The 23,903-nt window shown below is 38.1% G+C and overlaps 1 long non-coding RNA gene across 1 annotated transcript in view; it reads right to left on the bottom strand.

Moving 5' to 3' along the window:
* Positions 1-5,800: 5,800 nt before the first annotated feature.
* LOC148190350 (uncharacterized) overlaps positions 5,801-23,903 on the bottom strand; it is a 50,242-nt gene continuing 32,139 nt past the window's right edge. Inside the window, exon 3 of the long non-coding RNA XR_015774850.1 lies at positions 5,801-6,866. This is a non-coding gene — a long non-coding RNA (uncharacterized LOC148190350). The remainder of the gene's footprint in view (positions 6,867-23,903) is intronic.

The raw sequence follows: 23,903 nt of genomic DNA, 5'->3' as shown, positions 1-23,903 counted from the left end.
TGGATAGAGTTTGAAAAGCATGGCTGAAACAGAAAATAAAGAAAAAAAAGGCATTTTTAAGCCTTAAGTTAAATTATGATTGTCATCATCTTCTTGTTTTTCTTTTTTGTTTTTTTGGTGCCAGAAGGGACTATATTTGGATGGGAAGGTGGAGCTGTGGAGAAGCGAGAGGTGAATCAACCAACCACAAAGTGGTCAAACACCACCACTTTGACAGATATTTCGATGCAAGATACCACGGCAACAAAAATCACCTTTCCAGGCAGTATTGAGCCTGAGCTATTGAGTGTTAGTTTGTGACATTGCTGGACAGGACCTTTCACAATGATACGATACGCTGACGGTCAGACAGAAGACACCTGCTGCAGCCGTATGATGTGTAGACAGACGATGTCAGCTGATAATCACGGACAGACAGAACCTGTCCTGGCTGTAAGATACACTGCTGGACAGTGTCATATTGAAATGCTGTCTGTAACAATATAGCAAAAGGAGCTGAAAGGTCTGTATAAAGTGGGCAGGAGGGGGTTGGTGGATTGGTCCAACAACCGCAGACTTTCACCCAAAGCCTGTGTTTGCTTCCTATATGCATATAGAGCTTAACCATGATGTTGTTTCCTAAACTAAACCATTTCAGTGTTTCTATCGCTTAATCCTAATTATGTGCTTTTGTTTATATCCCAAGGTTGTTTATGGCATCCTGGAACGTCAGCTTGTTTATTTGTTTGTTCTTTAACTTACACCTAAAGAAGTTTTTATTGAATCAACATTTACCTATATAACTAAACGGTACAGAACAACACAAGAATTCATTTTGAGTCCTGCACCTGTGTTGAATGTAAGTCCAAACTACACCTTCTGCCAAATCCTTAAAAAAAGTATCTGGCTCTTAAGCTGCCACATGCTCCACTTTCTTAACCAGCTAATAGCCAGATTTGAATGACTGCCAGTAAGAGCTGGCCAGGTAGTGTGGGTGAGCTTTTCGTCTGAAAACAGATGCACCGGAGGGCCTGGGGCTCATTCTGTGGCGTTTGTTTCTAATAATGACCCATGTCATGTTACAAAACAACAGTTTAAACCATTGTTAAAAAATATAACATTATGAGGACATTTTTAAATATGTCATTAATTATCTATGGATTTTTCCTCTGGCACCACCTCAGGTTGACATTTATAATTTCAATGTTTCAACAACTATTTGAAAAAATTCGGTGAAATTTGGCACATTTTAGTCCCTTTCAGAATGAATCTTAATCCCTTTGGTAATCACTTGACTCTGCCTGAATACCTAGATGTAGTCGTGTTTATCACTCATTATTTTTAGCTTTAACAAGCCTGCTGCGGCAGTTAGTATAACAACAAAATAATGAAAGTGTCCTGACTTGTCCTGTTAACTTGTAAAAAAGACGAAAAGTTGGCAACGATAGATAGATAGATAGATAGATAGATAGATAGATAGATATTTTGAACATGTAAAACAAACAAACAGAAAAATATAGTAGAAGTATAAACATATTATTTCCTATCCCTTCTCAGCTAATCAGTTAACTAATTCGTGACTTACATAAATATAAACATACACACACATATCCATGTACATATACATACACATATTATATATATTTTTTCTCAGTTACAGGGTTTTTTTGGGGAAGTTTTTGGGGAAGTGTGTCTAAGAACAGATGGATGTTGTATGCTGTAAAGCCCTCTGAAGAAAACTGTGATTTGTGATAATGGGCTTTATAAATAAAACTGAATAGAAGTGACACTGAAATAGATACTTACATGTACATATATATGTCCCACTGAATTTACACATATAAGTTTATTAACAGTAATTCAAGTTGTGCGTACAAACTGGATGTCATACTGTGTCTTATATAGACATGACTGTCTTCACAGTCTTTCCACATTCTTATACTTCTGTAAAATAATATTTTTGTGAATCTTCTTAAAACGAGTAATGTTTGTGCATCACTTGAGTTCTTCATCAAACTCATTCCACAGTTTTACTCCACAGATTGAAATACACCTACTCTTCATGGTTTTCCAAGCACAAGTTAAGTTTCTTTAAGTTAAGGTTCCCTCTGAAATTATAACCACCCTATCTGTCAAAGAGCATTTTTGTATAAAATTTAAAAATGATGTCTTGACTTATACATTATCTGTGCTGTCTGGAGTACTACTATGAACTGAAAAAGAGTGTTTTTACTCAGGGAACACATTTAAACATAGGGCCTCTTAAGTTTTTTTTACTTCTAAAACTGCTACAACTTTTTTTTTTTTTTAAACTGTAATAGAGTTTTCCTCAAAAGATCAGACTTTGTTGTCATAGGAGTAAGTTACCTTTGTTTCAGAGCTCCTTTACAGACACCTGGCTTCTCGTCTGTGACTCATCTGCCAAATGGCTGATGTCCAAGTCTGTTGCCGTGCTTAATCAGTCATAGTGTTCTTTTTCTGTTCAGAAAAAAAGACGTTAAGAGGCTAAGGCGTTTTAGGCCATGCTAATTTGGAATTGGTGTATCAATCTGGTTTAATTAGATTGCATTAGCCCTGCTGAAATGCCAGGGAGGCAGGATCCCTCGGTAAACCTCAGAGTGTCCAAGTTAACCACAAGTGCGAACGTTTTATATAGTTAATGGTCACATATTGGTTGCTGCAGAATTTTACTAAATGCACCCCACCCTATTATGAAATGGACGTGAGTAATTTTTAGCATCCGCTAACCTTCTAGTGATTCATACGTGTTGACTGTATGTTACTATGTTTGTAAGAGATTCTGTTTTTGAGATCCATTCCTCAGGTGGCTAAGTTTGCACCCTGTCAGCCAAGGCTTCAGCCACAGAGAAGGGCTGTAACTCACTGCTCTATCTTTTTTTAAGGTAAAGAACCTGATTTATTATCTGTTACTTTTACACTTCAGATGATTTGTTGAATACAGTACCCACAGCAGGCACAGATTGCAGTGTTTCTTTTCTTTGTTGGATGACTATAGACAGTAAAACTAAAGATAAAATCTGATTTCGGAGAGAGTAATGAAAACTCATTTTTACTTATTGTAGCCTATACAGTGAAAGTGTTCTTGAGCAAGGCCTCCAGAGGACATACTCAATTTAAAACTCTGCAGTTGTGTTGTGTTTAACAGTTATCCCAGAAACATATAGTGCTGCAGCCTCTATAGCACTGGCCAGCATTGTTTAACTCCTCTTTGTCTCACAGAAACACGTGGAAAAACCATAACCTTTCAACACTGCAGTATATGGTGGTACGTAATGTGTTAAAAATTATGTCCTGGCACCATGAAAACTAAACCAATAGAAATTCTTTGTGATGGTGGATTTATAAATTCCCTGGTACAACAGCATCATGGTTATAGTTAATGTTTTTGATACCATAGGTGTATAAAGAGCGAGTAGATGGTCGGGATGGATGAATGGTTCAAACAAACACAGGACTTTCACAATGGATGTATAAAGACAACGGGGTATAGTGCTGTCTGGTTCATTTCTATGAAAGTTGCTCAGTGGCACATGAAGCCAAAAAAGTTCAAATGCCACGTAAAAAAATTACAGCACTGCATCTGCACTATGTGGCCCATTGAACAGACATATTAGAGACTTCTGCCTGCCAAGCTGGCAATTTTGGAGCACCCCTAACTGGACTGGAGATAAAACTCTGAAATCATGTGGCTCTTCTAGACTTTCTAAGGCCACGTTTGGACAAAAGTGGCCCTACTAGAAACTAGACGTTCATATGATAACATTCAGAAAATGATCCTCATGTACACAGATCTACAAAAACAAATGGAAAAGCTGCAGCATGAATGCCAGGCTAGTTGGCGGTGCAACTTTGTAATGACACACCACTGAAGAACACCACGGTCAAGCAAGTTTGTGTTTCACGTGGGAGGCTTTGAAAATAACCATGTTTTCATGCCTAAACCGAACAAAACTACAACTGTTTCACATTAACCATGTCTTTAAAACTGCTACGCCAATTTTAGCACATTATGTGCCACCATCATATAGTGCAGTGATAAGAGGCTGTGTTCATTTCTCATATTTCTGAAAGACCAAGCTGTTTTAACTGCCATTTTTTTTTTGCCTACAAGACCATTGTGCCCTGCCTGTCAGGAGTAGCAGGCCCAAAACACATCTGTGGTCTCAGATGGGTAGATTCTGATTCCATTCATGCCAATGTCTCATTGGTTAATGGCCACTCTACTTACAGCGCGTTCCAAAATGAAATCCCTGAGAGGTGATTAGAGGTTACTAAGATTACCAGACAAAGCATGTCCAATGATGTCTGTAACATGTGATGATAAACTGCATTTCTAACACTTCAGACTCATGTATTTTTATATTCACAACATACATTCTGGAATTTGCAAGAAAGTTAATAGCCTATTTTGCTGCTTTATTCTTTTTTTTGGCAGCATATCCATGTAGAATAAGGTTAATGGTGATAGAAAGGTAGCTCCCTGCACAGCCTTTAGCCAAAAAAAACTTTGGCTCATTCTGTGGCAACCTCCTCCTGCTCCTCCTTATGCACATTTTGACTTCATAGTCCACCACTTTCTGTGCTGTAACCTCTGTGAACCTGTTTACTTTTCTTTTTGTTGATCTCATTATGTTGCTCTGTCAGGCTTGATCCGTAAATCAGACTCTGGAGTACATTTTAAGATCCCTACTTGGCGAAGAATTTTGGCTTGATCTCAAACAAACATGTTTGAGTGGACAATGGATAACTTGAACTTTGAAAAAAATAAATAAATAAATAAAAAAGGAGCACCAAGCATCCTTTAAAATACACGCAAAGAGGGATACCAAGGGTTTTGACAGGTCCATCTTTAAATTGTCAAATTTTTACAGAAGACTGAGAAATTTAGTGTTGAACATTTTGCATTCTAAATTTTGAATATAAAAGTCATTTCTTCTCATCAAGCCATTTTCAACCTGCAGTTTGTTTTTTATACATTTCAGATCTCATCCAACATAAATTAGACTTAACAACATAACAATATAACTGCTGTTAACAAGTGCCATACTTCATGGGCCCAAAGATGCATAACAACTAAAGAAATGACAACAAAAAAAGTGGCGAAACCACCACCAAGTCGGTATGTCTCTGTTCTATGTGTAGGTGGTGGGGCCTGTTGCACATTTACGTCCAACGACCCATTTACTCAAAATCCTCCCATGCTTACTTTCCATATTGAGTCAGAATGTGTGGAGAGCGTTTTACATTTCCTGTTTGATCCCAGGCATGTAAAACAACTGCAAAGCCTTTATTCACCTCCATAGGAAGCAGGGAATGATAATCTTACTGTGTTTATTTATGAATTATTTTGTAAGTGGCTTTTACAGTCATTACAAATACCTGTACTCTACAAAATGCATTACTTTTTAGAGGGTATCATTATTGAAAAATATCTAACTTTATTGACAGAAATAATTAGATGTTCAGCACATATGACCATTTTTCTTTGTCCACCGGTTGGAGAGTTTTTACATTTAATATGCACATCTGAGTGTGTCAATATTGCAATGAAAAACTACACAAACTACAGTCTCCAGCAGATACAAGGCTAACCTTTAGTGTGGATCTAAATTTAGCAGCACCATCGGGGCCAAGTTTAAAGAAGATTTTACTCAGTGTGCCACTAAGAGGATTTAATAAAGGGCATCATGGGTTATTCAACTCATGTCTTGGAGTTGCCAGGAAAGACAAAAACAAAACAACAAAAAAGAAAATAACTTTTTTTTAGTAACTGCATTACTATATGGCATTATAATGAATGCATATTCCCATAGCAGTGTTAGTTTTAAACGTTATAGAGAAAAGTGTATACCATTAACCAATGCATGCCCCAGCATGGATAGCCTAAACTAGCTGGCAAAGCCGGCTTGCAGATGGGCCTCTAAAACATAATTTTGAGTCCACAGATTCGTAAATTAAGAGAAGATCTTAATATTTAGAGTTGAAAACTCTGCTGACACTCTTTAAGATTAGTTTGATTTGTGTTAGGGTTTATGATTTGTTGGCACTCTTTGCTAATCGTGTTTAACCTGGCAGAGTCCGACAAGCCTAATAAGATTAGGCTCTTGGTGGAGGGATTCTCCTCACAGGGGTCTGACCCTCCTCTGCTACTGTCATATGAACCCAGCTCTCTTAACCCTTAAACACATGGATCAACATCAGTATTTTTGTGCTGCATTCAAATGACTTTCACTGGTATAAAAACCACCGAATTCTCTGAAAAATTGCCACTGGCAAAAAAAAAAAAAAAAATCTAAAGAAATCTATAATTAGAATTCTCTCAATTATGTATTTGAATTGTGATTTTTTGCAAATTTCTTGGTAATTTTTGTGCAATTTCTGGTTATGTTGCTGGTCACCCTCTCACAAGATATCAAGCCATTTTGCTCAAGTTTCAATGGGTTAAACAAACAACATTTTGGTCCCCAGACCTTCAAAAAGTTGCAAAAAATGAGATTATTTCAACCTCTTGCTAATCAGACAAGAACATAGCATATCCATATTAGTTTCAAACTTTGGCTCCCATGCTTTTTTAGTGATTTTAATCTTTTATTTTTAATCTCCAAAATGAAGGGATAGAATAGGCGGCATTTACAGACCGTTTAATACATGCTAAATGTCACTATTGGCTTGACACTTGCATCTTAAGGAGGGACACAAAACTTATTTACTAAAAGAACAAAAAAAAGATCAAGAAGGGAGCAAGCACAAAAGCTGGGTCATGTGTCAGGGAGTCAGACAGTGTGTCAGCAGAGCATAAAGCCATTGATGTAGCCTCAGCCCACACATTCACAGGTGCTCTCAATCAGTCGCCTAATGAGCTGCACCTGAAACACAGAGCAGGCACACTTAAAAGTGAAGCATAACACACAGAATGACATTCAGCACAAACTAAAAACTGTAAATGGGCCCTGTTTGTATTTCCTGTTGGAATATTTTGCAGTGTTTGTGAATGACGGTGCTGACAGGAAGTAAACATGAACCCAAGCTGTTGCCTAAAATGCAATTTCAGCAAAATGTAATGTGACAAAACGGTATAACGATCAACTATTGATAAAAAACAAAATTATATGGAAATACTGCATATTTATATTGTCAGATTGTGTCCGCTAGATGGCGACATTGGTTCACTGATGGAGCTTTCAGACTGCACATTGTGGGTGCAGAATGATTTACATGTTACAGGTCATTGGGAAATGGTTTTACATCCAGAAATCAATACATCAAAACTATACAAATGCAAAGATCCCAAGAGTTACCACACCAAGTAATTATAATAATTAACTCGTTTTACGCTCTGATGCAGTTATCAACATGCTCATTGCACAATATTGGAGCACAATACTTTCTCTGTTGCTTAGCATTATTGCTCACAATATCAGCGTAATATTCTGTTACTTAACATTACTGCAATGGACACCTAACTGAAACATTCTGCAGTGTCATTGTTGTCTCACTTTATTGTTTTAGTCATTGATGATAATAATAAAAAAAAACAAGATCTAATGATGCCTTCTGTAAGTGGTAGCAAAGAGTGGAAAAATGTGTGTTCTTTCACATCATCCTTCTGCTTGCACCAAAATGATTTGTGCAGGATACATAATAATGCAGATCATAGAGATGATACAGATTAAACATAATACCCCTGAGTTGCATTCATGCCCAGACCCAGTTTTTGCATTTCCAATCTACCGCCAATATTCTGTATATTCACGGTAGAAAAAAACTACAGGGAAAATGGAGAAAAGCACTTCAAGGTCCAGCTTTTTTCTGAACCTGAGGACATTTCGTGCCAAGTTAATGAGTGCCTTTTAAAATAATGTTTTTGGAATAAATCAAAACAATTTGCTGAGGTCTCAAAGAAATGCAGCACAAAAAAAAGTTAATATCAATTCAGGTTTCAAAGGGTTAAGCAGTCATTGTTTGCAAATAAAAATCTAAGCATGCAGAGACGTTCTACAAAGACTTGTGTGGCTTTTTTTTGCATCATGCTGCTGATTCCAGACAGATCACAGATCTAAATCACTGTGCTGGCTGATGTTTCCGTGCCATCTCATGTTTTCTGCACTCAAACGTCTGCTGGGTGATGACGGAAGATCACATTAACGGCAGCAGCAAAGCTCCATTAATCAGACCTTTTTTTATCTATTACTCATAACTTATAGGAGCTTTCTGCACTTGCCAGTGTTACTTCCTCCATCTGTTACCTTCTGTCAATACACTGTAGGGGGAAGCGCCTTTTTTTCTTCCAACATTTCAGATGACAAATTGCAGGCTGTATTTCTTCTATACAAGTAAGCATCCGGTACGTTCTGAAGTGCAGTTCACAGTTACCATCTCTTATATGATTCAGATTCAAATTTAGATTGAGACAACTTCCATCAGGGGCAATTTGTTTGAACAGCTTTCTGTGCACATACGTATATTATAACATACATTATAAGATACACTAACATGTAGACACATAAATAGATTCAAAATAAATAACAGTAAAAATATGTCAAAGAGTTCAGTGGAGTAAAAGGAATCTACATATAGAAAAACGTTAATCCTTTGAACCCTGAACCTGTTTGGCTTGATTTCTTTTAAAACATGAAAAGAAAGCAATAAGCAACTTAAACATAAATTACCCGATAAATAGCAAATAGTAAAAAATAAAGAAAGTACGAGAAAATTACCTGAAAATTAGCAAAAAAGGGGAATGTTGAAAAAGCCATGAAACTGATCTAAACATTAGATAAATAAAAATAATTTAAAAAATAAAAGTAAATGAAAAAAATGAAAGCAAACAAAAATCCAAGGAAATTTCCTATAAAGGTGGTTCTGCAAAACATGGTTCTAAATAATAAAAATAATAATAATTATGATAACAATGGTAATAATAACAACAATAAAATAATAATAATAATAATAATAATAATAATAACAGTTAAATGGACATTTCCCCCTAGCTTAAAAAAAAAGTCTAAATACACTAATTTCTTGCAAATTGACAACTTGTTTCCCATGTTTTTGAAAGAAATGAAACACATTTGCTCAGGATTTAAAGACTGTACTTGTGAAAGGTGTCTGAACCCAGCACAAGAAAAATGATGATCCAGGTTTCAGATGCTTAAGCTATATTTCTTAGACATAAATTGATGCTTGATTTCCAATATGACTTCGCTATGACGACAGCACAGGCACAATGATGTTCCTGACTCAAACCTATTTTCATCTTTAGTTGCAGAGCTGCATGTGTGTTTCAGGGCATCGTCAAAGTATTCTGTTCTAAGGATTAAGTAAAACTAAAATTATCAGTCACAGTTTACATCCAGACTCATCCATAGCCATGACAGTAGACCATACCCCCCCCCCCCCAAGCGGATGTTTGTGCCAAATTTGAAAGAAAAAAAAAAACCCTTCTTGAGATATTCTTTAGTAAATTAAATCATACAGACAGATATTTATGTATCCAGTCAATATGAATCTTTATATGTCTTTCTCTCTTTCACTTATTACATGTAACTCCAGTAGTACTATGTTCTATAATTTATTAAAATGCATATAAAAATAAGTAAATATACTTCCAGTTATCATGAAAACATTACATGCTCTTCAGTTGTAAAGTGTATGTCCTTCAGCCACTTTTTATTCACCACTGAACTGGACCATCTTATTCTTCTCTTCCTCCAAGGACAGATATTGCCCTCCCTGGAGAGCGACTATAATACATTTATTTATCTACCTTTGTTTTTCATTTAAAGGAGCAATGCAGGAGGGTCGGTAAATGGTCGGGGTCCTCACTGTTTTAGAAGGATTATTTGTAGATTTCCAGAGGCTTTTCATAAAAGCTCATATCCCCCACAGTTTGATAGACAGCATTTACTAAATGGAAGCATCCTCCTCAGATGTACTCCAACCAAAAACTCTGATAGCCTTGTATTTCTTAAATCTATTTACTACCATTAGGCTGCTGTATTCAGCATGTAAACACTCTCCACAGTGAACACATTCATTGATTCACTCTTTTTGTCAGAGAAAAATGAGAACATTTCTTGTGTTGGTCATGTTTGTGGGTGTAATCTAGTGCCTTAGTGTGAACGGAAAGATTACAAGTGATCAGCCACAAAAAATAGACAGAAATTCTTCTTCTCCTGCCAAAGAAACAAAGAAACATCCTTTAAAAAATGTTATAAAGTCATTCAGTCCTGCGTGTATGCAAAGCTTAAATAACACAACAGAAAAACATTGGAGACTGCCAATGGTGAATACTGGCCTGTTCTCACTCTAAAATCATCAAAGTCTGTTGCTTTTGCTGTGATTTTGGCATTAGATCCGGATGCCAAAAGCCACCTTCTGGGGCAGCATGATACACAAACGGTTGGCATCAGTTGAGAACACGGCCAGACAGAACCTATTCAGTCAGCATGATACGCCACTGGACAGCGTCAGATTAAAATGCTGCCAGTAACAATGTAATATAAGGAGCACAAAGGTCCCTTAAGAGCAGATGGGAGAGGTGATGAATGGATCCAATAAACCCCAGACTTTCGTGCAGGAGTCCGGTGTTTGCTTCCCGTTTCAATGTGACGTTTTTTATCTACACCTTACTATGTGCCTATTTTACCTAAAGCTAACCATCCATGCCAGCATGTGCATTTGTTGACAACCTGGCTTTGGTTGCCATGCGCTTTTGTTGCCTAAACATAAACATGGGCTATGTCATCAAACCATGTGCTTGTGTTGACATCACAGTAGCGCCATCTTGGAACGACAACAGCTAATGCAGAAGGATACCTATAGAGGGTAATATGTCGATTCAAAGCGGCAGTATTGTGATGACTTGGGGTGAGAATGTGCGGTAAATATCATCATATCTGCCGACAGTCAACAAGGGCGATTATCTGCTGACCAATATTAAGCTGATAAGTCCCTGCATCCCTATCAAGAGTCCTTCTTTCCAATTTTCCTTTTCAGAAAAAAAAAAATCCCGAGCCATAACTCAAAATGTGAAAGGAGGAGACAAAATAATTTGCTAATTAAGAAATTGGTTCTGCATAATAAAATAAATGGGATATCAACACATTATATTCAGAACTCTTTTATAGGTGAAGCTACCTTTTTGGGGACTTCACATCCAGGTCTATGGACACTCAAGAATCTTTCCTTGCCTTTCAGAATAGAAACTCCAGCCATATAACAAAATGTAAAAGGAGCAGATGCGGTACTCTGCTTATTAAGAAATGAGTTCTGGACAACAATACAGCCTAGGATAGAAAAACTGCCCACACACTACAATATGAACCCACACACATTTACTGAATTTAATAAAGTGACATTTTGAGTTTCTTGCTATTCAACAAGCGTGAAGTTCAAAACATGAAACATGGTCAGAAACTTGAGTTCTAATGAATACTCATGTTGCTTCAGAGCTGCTGGGTGTGCAAATAGCCGAGTTCAGCCATGACAATTTTGTAAAAACCATAATATGTCAGATTGTTGAGTTTGTTGGCTTTATTGTGGAGCTCTTGTGCAGCGGAGTGGCTGCATCATTATGTGTCAGAGAGTTTCCATTGTTTCACTGTGTGAGACAGCTAACTCAAATCCTCTTCTGTGTTACATAATTCCATAGAAGAGAATTTTAATCCCCTTTAAAGTAATCGTCCTTGAAGCGGACATCCTGAAATGACAAAAAAACAGGTGCTTAAATCATTCAAACTTGAGAGGTTGAGCCTTTTGATTATTTTTATGGTTTGGTTTCTACAAGCATTAATATGATTTTTCAGTAAATTGCAGGTTTCATCAGCATTTAATGAAAAAAAAAATCAAGGTCGATGCAGACTTTTTTATTTTTTTTTCCTCTCTGGCATCTCTTGATGAACAGTCGGCAGAGGTCAATGGTCACTGCTGCTCGTGATGAAAGAGAAGAATAGCATGGATGATAGTAGGACGCATTGATTTTTAATTTCTCTCTGCACAATGCTCTGTCAACATATGGTCCTAATGCTTTCTTATTCCTCTCTCTCTCTCTCTCACACACACACACACACACACAAGCGCACACACACACAGCAATCTAAGGGCAGATGAATTCTCTTGCTGGTCTCACAACAGAGGTCCCTGGGTCCTTCCCCCATTCTATCACATCCCCATTTCTCATGTGCAGTGACCAGCAGTCAGAATGGGTGACACTGAACAATATAAACTTCAGGCTTTATGGAGACTTGTGTTCTCCCGAGATAGCTTGGGTAATTTACCACCTAAATATATGAACCTTTTCTTGGTTGGACAATAAAGGCTTATACATAAAAGGATCACACATAGAGGCATTTAGTATGTAGACTGTCGTCCATAATAATCCCCCAGTTGGACACTGCATTCACTGTCACCTATATGACACCTATATGACAACTATAATTACAGTCTTCCTCAAGTAGTCAAACTGTGACCTTATGGTGGATGAAAGGTCATCAGATTTCAAAAATCAATGGATTTTTTTTCTTCTCTAGAGCAAATGAATGCCCACAGAATAATGCACGTCTTTATGAGTTGTGGATCAGGTAGATATGTTCATCAGGGAGCAGTTGATGGGAGAGGAGAAAAGGTAATAACTTCACCAAAGTCCATTGTCAGATCCTAAATCCTGCCCACCTTGGTTACTGTTGCTAAGTTGGACAAGCTTGTTTACTAGATTCTGAGTTAAATATTTGAATCATACTATAAACTGGTGCTCCATCTTAAAGAAACTGTTGACCCAAATAACAAAAAAAGCATGTGCCTTGATTCTGAGATATCTGCCTCCAGCACTTCTGATGCTTTCCATGTGAAGTAAAACAAAACAGACGGTTTGCTAAATCCCGCCCATGAACACTGACTGTCCAATCATGTTTTAGCAACAGTAACTTGGCACAGCAGGTCATCAAGCTTCAGATTTCTCTGCACGTGTGCACGGGCTCTAATGAGAGTAAAACCAGAAAAACAATAACAAAAACAGATAAACATTATAAAGTTGCTTGCTTGCTTTACAGCCTCTTCCATTTTAGGCCAGTGTTTCATTTTCTACAAAGGCCTGCAAGCACCTTTGATACCCTGTAAATACTGGATGCTGTTATTTTGGGGTGGTGCTGTGTGTCCACGGGTGCCTGAGAGTGTGTTAGTGTGTGTTTATGAATCTGTTTTTTGTGTGCAAGGGGTGTTGTGGGGATAAGAGGCAGGGTTTGGGTTGAGAGCTATAGGAAATTCTGAATCATTTATACGGTTTGATCCCAGCAGCACTGCTGAGCTAAAGCAGGAAAAACACCCATAGGTACGAGGAGGAGGCTACAGAGAGACAAATCAAACTAAAAAGCACTCCAGCAGAAACGGCCGGTTCTGAACAATATCCTAACATGCTGTTACACTCTAAGACAACATTTTCATCTCTTACATCAGAGCTAAATTGATTTCTTCTCCTGAAATGCCCCCTCAGGATTCGAAATCACGTCTTTATCTGTGTTAGTCACTCATAGTGGTATATATATTTTTGTATAATGGCAGAAATCCCAGATTAACACCAAACTTTAATGAGTTGTTTCTTACCCCAAGGCCTATATGTCTGCCAAATTTCACTGAAATAAAGTCAAGTGTTTTGGAGATATTACATTGACAGATGGAGACTAATTAAATGGGAAAAAGCATAACCTCCTTGCCAGAGGTAAATCTTAGATCTGAAAATGTAGGACTGTGCTCGAACTCTCAAGATAATTCTCTGGGAGTTTAAAAGTTTTCCCTGAAAACAACAACAAATCAGTGTTGAAATTCTGACAAAATTGAAAGAGGAAAAGCCTCTGATTGTAGTCCTCCTATGTAGTCCCTCGGTGTCCGTATTTCAGAGTGTGCAGAAACCGAAGTGTTAGTATGATAAATAACCACGTTAATGCTGTCCACAGCATAAGCAATTCGTTTTTTTTAGTCATTCAGCTTTTTTTAAACTCCTTTAGAAGTTCAGTCCTGACACACCAAAGCAGCATCAAAAACAGGTGGTGACAAAGGCATGCCGTTGTGTTACTTCACATTACCTCTGTCTCAGCAAAGACATTGCATTTGAACATACCGCAAGGATTATAATCAACAGAAGCATGGTTAGGTTAAGGCAACAAAGGCATGGGGTCAGGTTTATAAAAAAAAAAAAAAAAATCATACAGGAAGGGAAGAGAAGGCTGTTTATTGGATCCATCTGCCTCCTCTCACCCGCCTTTTAGGGACTTTCAGACTGATGCTGACAAGTGGCATATGATAGTACCACAAAAGCTGCCCTCTGGACGTGTTACAGATGTCCCCCCGCTGGCATATCATACCACTGCAAAAGGTGGCATTTGTGTCTGACACTGAAATCACTGACCAAGCAACAGTTTTTGACATGTTAAGAATGAGAAGGTGGTGGTCTGTATCTGTTCTTAAAAGGGAAACCAAAGACCAAAGGATAAGGAAATAATATCTACTGTGTGCAGGCGAACAATTACGAACCATTTAGCCAAAGAGAAAATATTCTTGCCTAATTTAACGAGTTTCAATCTCAAACCCTCTTGACTCAAGCTATTTATTTGCTTGTTCTGAATGATTTCATTCACCAATGGTCTCCGCTGGGTCGAACGCAAATTCAGATGCTGAATTTGCCATAAAAGCCAACAACAGCCAATTGGGCCAATGATGCAGGACACACCAAAACTAGAGTGACAGTTGTTCACCAACAGCCCAGCATTGATCAATGAATGACTGTTGGTGTGTCACGGCCCTTAGTCTACAGTGTTTTCATGTCCTTTGCCCTCAACATAGGCTTCAGCCAGTATCCCATTTGATGCCAGTCCAGTTTTTGTAAACCATACAAAGTTTATAAGCAAAAGACAAAAGGCAGTTGTCTACAGCATTAACTTGTTATCCTCACTTCCTTGACTTACTGATGCTAGAAAACTAGTATATATTGTGCACTCACTGCATTTATGTGATCTACTATATGGAAACTTGCTTGAAGGTGGAGGCATCTATCTGTTAACTCACTATACGTCTGCAGGAAATAAATATTTTGTTTGATAGACATTAGTGGTAGAAAGCTGGGAATTGAGATCCCCTCTCCTAGGAAAAAAAAAAAATGCTAGAATACGGCTTGTGTGTTTGCATGCTGAAAGACTGTACTTAAAAATAGACGCTGTCTGCAGACCTCATCATGCATTGACGTAAGTGTTGTATCTATATTCTGGCCTTAAAGTGCTGTTATTATGGTAATGATCAGGTTTCAGCTGGAAGCTCACAGACCAGCTGTGATTGAATATTGTTTAAATTCAAGAGCTGCCAGCTCTCACACTTTTGGCGTGAGGCATCGGCTCTTGGACTCTGACTGATGAGCTCACTCTGCCCAGACAAATCTCTCAAATACTATCAAGGTTATGCTTCCTCTGTGCACAGGACAATGTTTACACATCAGGCTCTTTTTTTCAAATTTCAGCATCAAGGTTGGTCCATAAAAATTACAGAGTGTGCGATTCTTCTCCAAAATAACAAAACCTTTTATGTATTTTGACTTTTGGCTCTACATTTACCACCTACAATTTTACCACCAACACTTTTTCTTCTATCACTGTTCGAAATGAGCAATGCAATTTCTTCCTGCTAATGTTGTTTGTCTGTATATAATCCAAGCTTTTCAGACCCACAATCATCTGATGGTCTGTTTTTTTTCCCACAACTGCATGTGTGTAGGATTCTGTCCTTCGAGTTTATTAATTACCTGTAGCTATCGCACAGCAGGAATATCTCTGTCTCCAAATTGAGAGATGTGCATTTGGCACAGCGGTTGTAACCTCATTAATTATTGAAATCTCCTGATAGGGCAACAGGATCAGTCAGGATCTAACTGTAATTAAAGTTCACTGCTTTTCTGAATACCAAAACAGTAAACTGAGATTTAAATTTAACAGGGATAACAGTGCAAGAACAACAGCATTCAGCACCTTTAGCAAGTTTACTCCTTCCCTTGGAGGAAAAACACCAGAAGAATATTAGAATAAACATGATTTTATAATTAATGACCCACAAAAAACTTTCATTCATAGCGAGGAATCCTGGGAAAAATGTAATTTTCTTAAGCCAATACTAATTTTAAAATCATGGGAAATCCTTCAGCTCTAATTGCTGTAACTTCCCACAGCAGGCTACCTAATTCCTCAACTCCCATATGTTCAGACTGATATCAGCACTGTGCGAAACCTATACATTAATTTCAATGAAACCACTGTGTTAATGCAGCAGGGTTCTGAGTCAGGCCAAAAGCTTTGGGTTTACTTGCAAAAAACATTGAAACTGGTCAGTTTTTGCCTCAACAAAATGCTAAATTGTCTAGCAACACACAAACAAACACTGTGTTCATGTGGTGTCAGAATAATCAGAAAAATATCTTCCCCACACAGGGGACTATTTCAAAACCTTCTCATCCCAAGTCGTCACATATTGCCCCTTTGCAGTGGACTTCCATGTGTACTTATTGCGCTCTAGGTATCCTTTTCCACTACTGTGATGGCAGCACAAGCACATGGTGGGATTATGCTGCATGTGGTTATGTCAAGGCAACAACAGCTTATGGCAACTGGTGCCGGGGTTTCAGCAAACGCACATGCTGACACAGATGCTTAGGACTGGTGGAAGGAGGTACATAGTAAGGTATAGAAAAAACATCACATTCACTGAACACTGAACTCCTGCATGAAAGTCCTGAGTTTTTAGATCCATCCACCTCCCCTCCCACCTGCCCTGAAGGTGCCCTTGCGCTCCTTTTATCATGTTGTTACCGGCAGCATTACAACCTGACGCCATCCTGCTGTGTTTCTTGTGGAGCTGACAGGTTCCATGTGCTTTTCAGCCTGCAAATAATAACACCACAAATGGTTATGTCCAGCCACATTCCCAACTGATGTTGTCATTCCATGTTTCATGTCAATGCCAAAGGTTGCATTTGGCATTGTGATCTTGTGCTAAAAGCACTGTCAAAGCAGCAGTATTCTATGAGTTTGGAATAAGCTGTGGTGTCAGAAATAATCGGAAAAACGAATTCCCCACTGGGAAAATTCACACAAACGCCCCTTGAAGTTGGACCAACTCAGAAAGTCTGCAAAAATGTTGGCACTAGAGTTGCCAAGCTTTCATATATGCAGAAACATGGCAAAAGAAAAGAATGCTCAGCTGATGGTAATGAACGTTTTATTAATTTAGATATTGCATGTTAATTTTATTCTCAAATCTACTTTGTAAAATAGTATTGGAGAGTTAGAGAGTTACCTCCTAGCATTACTCAGCAATATTTCAGTAGTTTTAGAGAATGTACTGGTGCAGCAGCAAGTCTGGGACAAAGTTCTGTAATAGTCTTTGAAATATAAAGCTTCAAACTGTTATCAAGATGTTGTTTAAATGCTTAATTAAAGCTTAATAATCTTTGTAGAGTGCATGTTGTTTCCACTTTGTGATCTACAGCTCATGAACACACCAAAGTCTGAAGAACCACTGACCAACTTAGGAAATGTGAGGAGTGTAAGAATGTACCATTAGACAAACAAAGTAAAGGAGTATTTTGCACATAACTCTGAGGCCTTTGTTAAAATGTTTTCATATTTGGTCACTTGAGTGTTTAAGAAAACATTCACTGTAATTTTCACCACAGGACACCAAGTGCAGGGATGTTAAGGTCACGACCAGCATAATACCAAATGAGTTAAACTGAGGCAGAAACTTCTCAGTAAATGACTTTTCTTTGTTTGGATTAAAAAAAATATTACGATATTAAATGTGTCCATTCCACGCTGTTTTTTTGTGACCAGCTACTGATGTGTTGTTTTCTCTTTGTGTCTCTGTGTCTTGCTAATTCACGCTCTCCATGAGTAAATTGCGCAAAGCCGTGAGCAAAATGTAAGCCTTTGTTGATGGGCTGCAGAGTAGAAAAATGATTTTCTGCTGCTAGTTTCTCTTTGGTGAGAGAGGCAGGGTGCAGTTAAAGGGGATTAAAGGCAACAGGGCTTCCAACTGGAGTCTGCTTACACTGTAGCCCTGGAGTCATTAGCACAGAGCACAGATATCACACATGCAGGTGTTTCTTTATACCCATCTGGTAGCTCCAATACTTGCATTGCAAGAAACATGATCACTTACTCAAAAATTTTTTTCTGAAGATTTAGGTTGGAAGATGTGTAAAAGCTCAACAACTATGTTACCTGACAAAAGTCATCTTGACCTATCCATGTCTATTTGTGCGTCAACAATGCCATTTTAACTTGTTATACACTAAAAACCCAATCTTAACATAAAGATGAAATCCTCTTGAGCCATCTTCTATTGTATACATAAGCAAATATGAAAAACCTTTTTCTTAAAGAGATACTTTGCCAATTTTCAACCAGCTTTGTATCATAACACTGTGCAACACCTCCTTATCCCAGGTTTTCACATATTGCCGCTTTGTCAGTGGATTTCCATATCTACATTTTACACTCTCGGTATCCTTCTATGTCTACTGTTGATGTTCCGGTATGCTGCTACTGACGTAGGATGTCAACAAAAGCACATGGCAACCAACGCCTGAACGTCAACAAAAGCACATGGCAACAGATGCTGGAAAGTCAACAAAAGCGCATGGCAACCAAAGTCGGTACATCAACAAAAACACATGGCAACCAATGCTGCGACATTAACAAAAGTACATGGTAACCAATGCGGGGACGTTATCAAAAGCACATGGCAACCAACGCTGGAACGTAAATGAAAGTTCATGTCAACCAATGTCAGGACATCAACAAAAGCATATAGCAACCAACACCAGGATGTCAACAAAAGCATATGACAGCCAATGCTAGGATGCCAACAAAATTTTTGTTGAGGTACACATCTTAACATAGTTAAAACATAGTTAACATATGCTGTATCCAATGTAAGACTAACATTTTTTAGATTTCACTTCACTTCACTTCCTCAAGAAGTTTAATTTCAAATTTTGTAAGTGACCATGTAGACCCTCTGTCATTTAGAAATTAATAATTGTGGCCCAACAGGTATTAAATTTGTATAACGTGTTCCCAGTTTAACACAGACAAGGCAGAGGACAAGAACGTCAAACAACCCACTGTTTGCCTAATTAGAAATTACATGGTCCAGGCTACAGTTTATTACAGAGATTTTGGGGAAATCCACATGCACACTCTGTTCATCAATTACTGTCCCCGTTTGGCTCTCTGTGGTGTGTTGCATGTTTTCTTCTCCAGTCAAAGTGGGCACAAACTGCACGCTGGGGAGGGAGGTGTTGTCCTTTACCCCATCATTAACCTTTGTCTCCTATCCCCAGACACAATGACATGCACCAGTGAATACTGACCACATGGCTAAGCAGACAGGGAGGGCAGCAGCATGTGCATGTGTGTGCCTGAGGTGGTTATCTGTAAATCATGTCCTTTGTCTTGGGAAATAGTCTCTGGGTCAACGAACAAGGTCACAGACATGGTCCTGCTTCAGTTTCCTGGAGATACTGACCGTTCAACTTGGGAATCTACTTAAAAACAAAGCCTAAGGGAAATGGAAAAATAGTTCTTGTCCCATGAGTGTTATTAACAGTGGTGACATGCCTGTGTATGAACACTGCTTTTATTGATTTAAGTGACGTTAGTACTTCCACAATGGTTTCCAATGAATCAGATGTTCTTCATTTGTTTTTCTAATCATCTCCCCAATAAATGTATTAAGTAGACGTTTCTTAGATTGTATTGTATTTTTGGGAAAATTGTGATGATTTTTTTTTTTGATATATTACGAATATTTGACTTTGCCCATGACAGTTGTGCCTACCATCTCAAAAAAAAAGAAAAAGAAAGAGAAGATTGTCATGACTCAATAATCATCTCCATAGCGTGTTTGCAATGATGTGTGGTAAATCGATATTCTGTGTTAATTGAAAATAGTGACCCCATATCCCCCAGTTTTATTCATTTCAGTGGCTGTAAATCATAGGCAGTTGTGCAGTGTTGGTAGTGTTGCCTTCAGTTCCCTCCCTTTCTTCTGGACAGGACACCAATATATGATGTCATAGGCAAAGGAGCTATTGACTTCGTTGGCTCCTGTTTTGTCAAGGGCATGACTGCATTGCATTTGCGAAGCAGAATTAATGTAGTCAGAATGTGACTCGGTGTCATTTAGGTTTTACAACGGACTATTTGTGTAATTTAATATCCATACTGAGTGATGTTTGTGATTAACTGTGTAATAGGAGTCTTTCTGCCTTTTTTGGGGGGAAAGTCAGGGTGTATGAGAGGTTAATCCTGACCATTATGCAATCCAGAATCCGTCTCTTATCTGCTGCTGTCCAGAAGCTTAGAGGCTCCAAAAGCATTCTGTTTTTGTAATTACTGCCATGTGAAATTGGTCCAGAAGGAGCTAAGGAGTGGAGGATGAAAAGGTAACAAAAAGCAGAGAGGCTAGAGGGCTTCGATTATCACATACAGGGATGAAAACGGCTCCATTATTGCACCAACTTTTTCTTTACAATACATTATCATAAACAATAGCTGATATGGATCTCTTTTTGTTAGTGTGTGTGAATGTACAGTATGTGCATCTTTGTCTCTTTGTGAGACTTTCTTTTTGAGTGAGAGGGAGATTAGAAAAGTGAAACGAATGTGGAAATCTTACTGCAGCTGACTTCAAATTAGTTTCCCTTTCTTTTTGGCTTTCGAAAAAAAATAAAACACTACTTTGCAAATGTTCCATTTGGAGGTTTCATAAAATCAATGCTAAAAATTAATGATCACATTGCACACAGTAATGATCCATGACCTTTGTACTTAGAAGCACATAGAGGAGCGTAACAATTATAGAGTAAATTCGAATGTCTTCTCACTTTTTTGCCAATATGCTTATCCCCCATTCAAAACAAAATGGGGTCAGCAACTGTATCTTACATCCTACGTGCCAAATTTGTACTTTTATCATCATCTGCAAGAGTGACTACAGCCATGCTGATGACTCTGTGCTCTAATATGTACTTCGTTGGGTGGGGAGTACGCAAGGAGCAGGGGGGATGCCTCAATATCAAGAGGATATGCAGCTTCCCCTGTCATAAAAACATAAGGACTTTTATTTTGACAGCATTTTAGTACACGGTAAATTGATAAAGAAAAGGCACAAATTATTGCAGAAAAATTCACCACAATGCAGGAAATTAAATGTTTGATGTTAAAAATTTTTGGGCAGAGGGCCCCCCAAACCCTCTGTTTTATGTGCCCCTATAGAGCCAGTGTTTGGTTTGCCCATTTTGGGCTACTGTAGAAAAAACACGTTGGCCTCCGTGGGAGAAGACCAGGCCCTCAGTAAGTATGGCAGGCTTTGAAATTAATTTTTGTAGTGGCCGAACAATGGTACTGCAATTTCTGGGGTCTATCATGTGATGCAATAGGGCCAAAAACTATTTTCCTACAGACTTACCTTGGGAAAGAGATGTCTATAAATCATACACATTGGTCCATTAATGTTAGCATGCTAACATCTGCTAAACAGCACTAAGTATAAGTCAGACTGAATGCCATTCATTTTTATGGTGTTTTATAATAAAAGACAAAAAAAAAAAATAGTTTGAAAAGTTCACATAAAGATATAATATAAACAGTTAATAAGTCAAAAATCCAAAGTCACAAATGTTTCAGATCAGGGTTAGAATTATTCTCCCGCCATATGTGATATGCACCGTCCTGCAGCCTCTAGCATTTTCTATGTAGCATTCCAGTTACTCAAAACATCACCCAATGTTTGTGGGGCCCTCAGCTATGAGATACACAGACACACTCAGTGACTAAGCATTGCACACATGAAAAAACACACTCGATTAAAGTAGGAGGAGTAGTGGCTTGAATGTGCATGGGCGGACTGGGTAAACATTCCTGTAGAGACTTCTGTTGCATTCCTGTTCTTGTAATATTCAGGATATTTAAGCACTGTGATTATTAATGACACGTTCTGTTTGCATAAACCTGGATAAGCTCCTACTCTAATTATGTTACACAACACAAATATACTGTACCTCCTCCCATTTGCTGCTGACTTTGTCATCAGCAAACGCCTGGATTCTATTGTACTATTTAAACTTCATTTGTTCCATTCATGCATGAATACATGCCGTTCTTCAAAGTCTCACAGCCTTTTTGAAGATGTCATATTACTTCCACGCAAAATCACTTCTGTCCCGAGGACACTTCTAATGAAAGCCAGACTGGATTGTCACTGGCAGTTATGCTTTCCCTACATTTTGCTTGTAGATGATCAGAGCCATTGAAGCTGTCTGGTTTAGGAGATGGGTGTTTCATGATGTCAGACTTCAAAGTTAAAGGCCAAATTCCCTGTTATTTGTGTATCAAGATGAGCTACACAGAGCGTGATTGTGGAGAAATGTATTGTCTGGTGTGTGGCCGTGTATTGATGTTCATCGCTCTCTGACAATTAGCCTGTCTTTGCACAAAAAGGTTTTACAACTACAATGCAATTTTAATATGCAATAGGAGATTAGCCCTTTAATGAGCAATAAAGTTAAAAGCCCCATTAGTCCTCTTAATTGGTGCCCAGCTGCTGCTGTTGGTAGGGGACTTTTTTAAATAGTCTGACTATTTTAGTCCACATTAGAAAATGTGATCATGAAATATACATAGGCCTTATAAAATTAATACAAGCTAGATATACTGCCACGTGGTTGTACACCTCTGCTTACCAGTCAAATTGCACTTACAGTTTACATCTATGTCTGTAAAAGTGTGGATACTTTACACACATCTTCCTCCTGGGAGCACAGAAGATCTATACAATCACAAAACATGTTTATAAGTTCACCGTGATCTTGACTTTTGACCTTCAACCATTATATTCTAATAAGTTTATTTTTGGGTCCAAGTGGAAATTTTGCCAAATTTGAGGGAACAACCTCAAGGCTATCTTCAGATATTGTGTTCATGAAAATGAGACGGATGCAAGGTCACGGTGACCTTGACCTTTGAAGACAGTTCTATTCAGCTCATCACTGAGTCCATGTGAATCTTTGTGTAAAATTTGAAGTAGTACCCTAAAGGAGTTCTTTGAGATATACCTTTTACAAGAATGAAACAAACCCAAGGTCACCATGACCTTGACCTTTGACTACCAAATCAGTTCATCCTTGAGTCCAGTTGAATGTTTGTGCCAAATTTGAAGAAAAACCATTATAGTTGTCTTTATATATTGCCTTAACAAAATGAGACATACGAGGTCACGGGGACCTTGACCTATGATCACAAAATTTGATCAGCTGATTGTTGAGTCCAATTAAATGTTTTTGTCAAATTTGAAGAAAGTCCCTCATGGTGTTCTTGAGATACATGCAAGGTCACAGTGGCCTTGACCTATGACCACCTAAATCTAATCAGCTCATCGTTGAGTCCATATGAATGCTTGTGTCTAATTTGAAGAAATTCCCTACAGAGGTTTGAGATATCACGTTCACAAGAATGTCCTGAATGTGTGTAAGTATGGACATAATGCTTCTGGCATTGGCTATTGCCAACGCAGAGGCATAGAAGTAACATATACATCCCTAAGGGAAGCTGTGAGTCGCTTCAGCAGAGGTTAGAAAAATAACGGGCATGTCAGATATTCTCCAGAGAGACAGCTGAGTAAAAAGAATGTCAAACTTGTCACACTGAAACAAATTGTGAGTAGAAAATATCAGTGTCTTTAAATCAGACCTGCTTGTTTTCATAGCTAATCAGAATCACTGTCAGCAATCATAAGTCAGTAGAATAAAAACAAGCACATCCAGGACCTAACAGGACCAAATACAGCAGCAGTGACAAAAAACGGTC

The sequence above is a fragment of the Plectropomus leopardus genome, chromosome 1, assembly GCF_026936395.1.
Source record: "Plectropomus leopardus strain MGB_pleo_1.0 chromosome 1, ASM2693639v1, whole genome shotgun sequence".
Taxonomy (NCBI): domain Eukaryota; kingdom Metazoa; phylum Chordata; class Actinopteri; order Perciformes; family Serranidae; genus Plectropomus; species Plectropomus leopardus.
The sequence above is the reverse complement of the archived record's forward strand: the minus strand, read 5'-3'. Positions and strand labels throughout refer to the sequence as shown.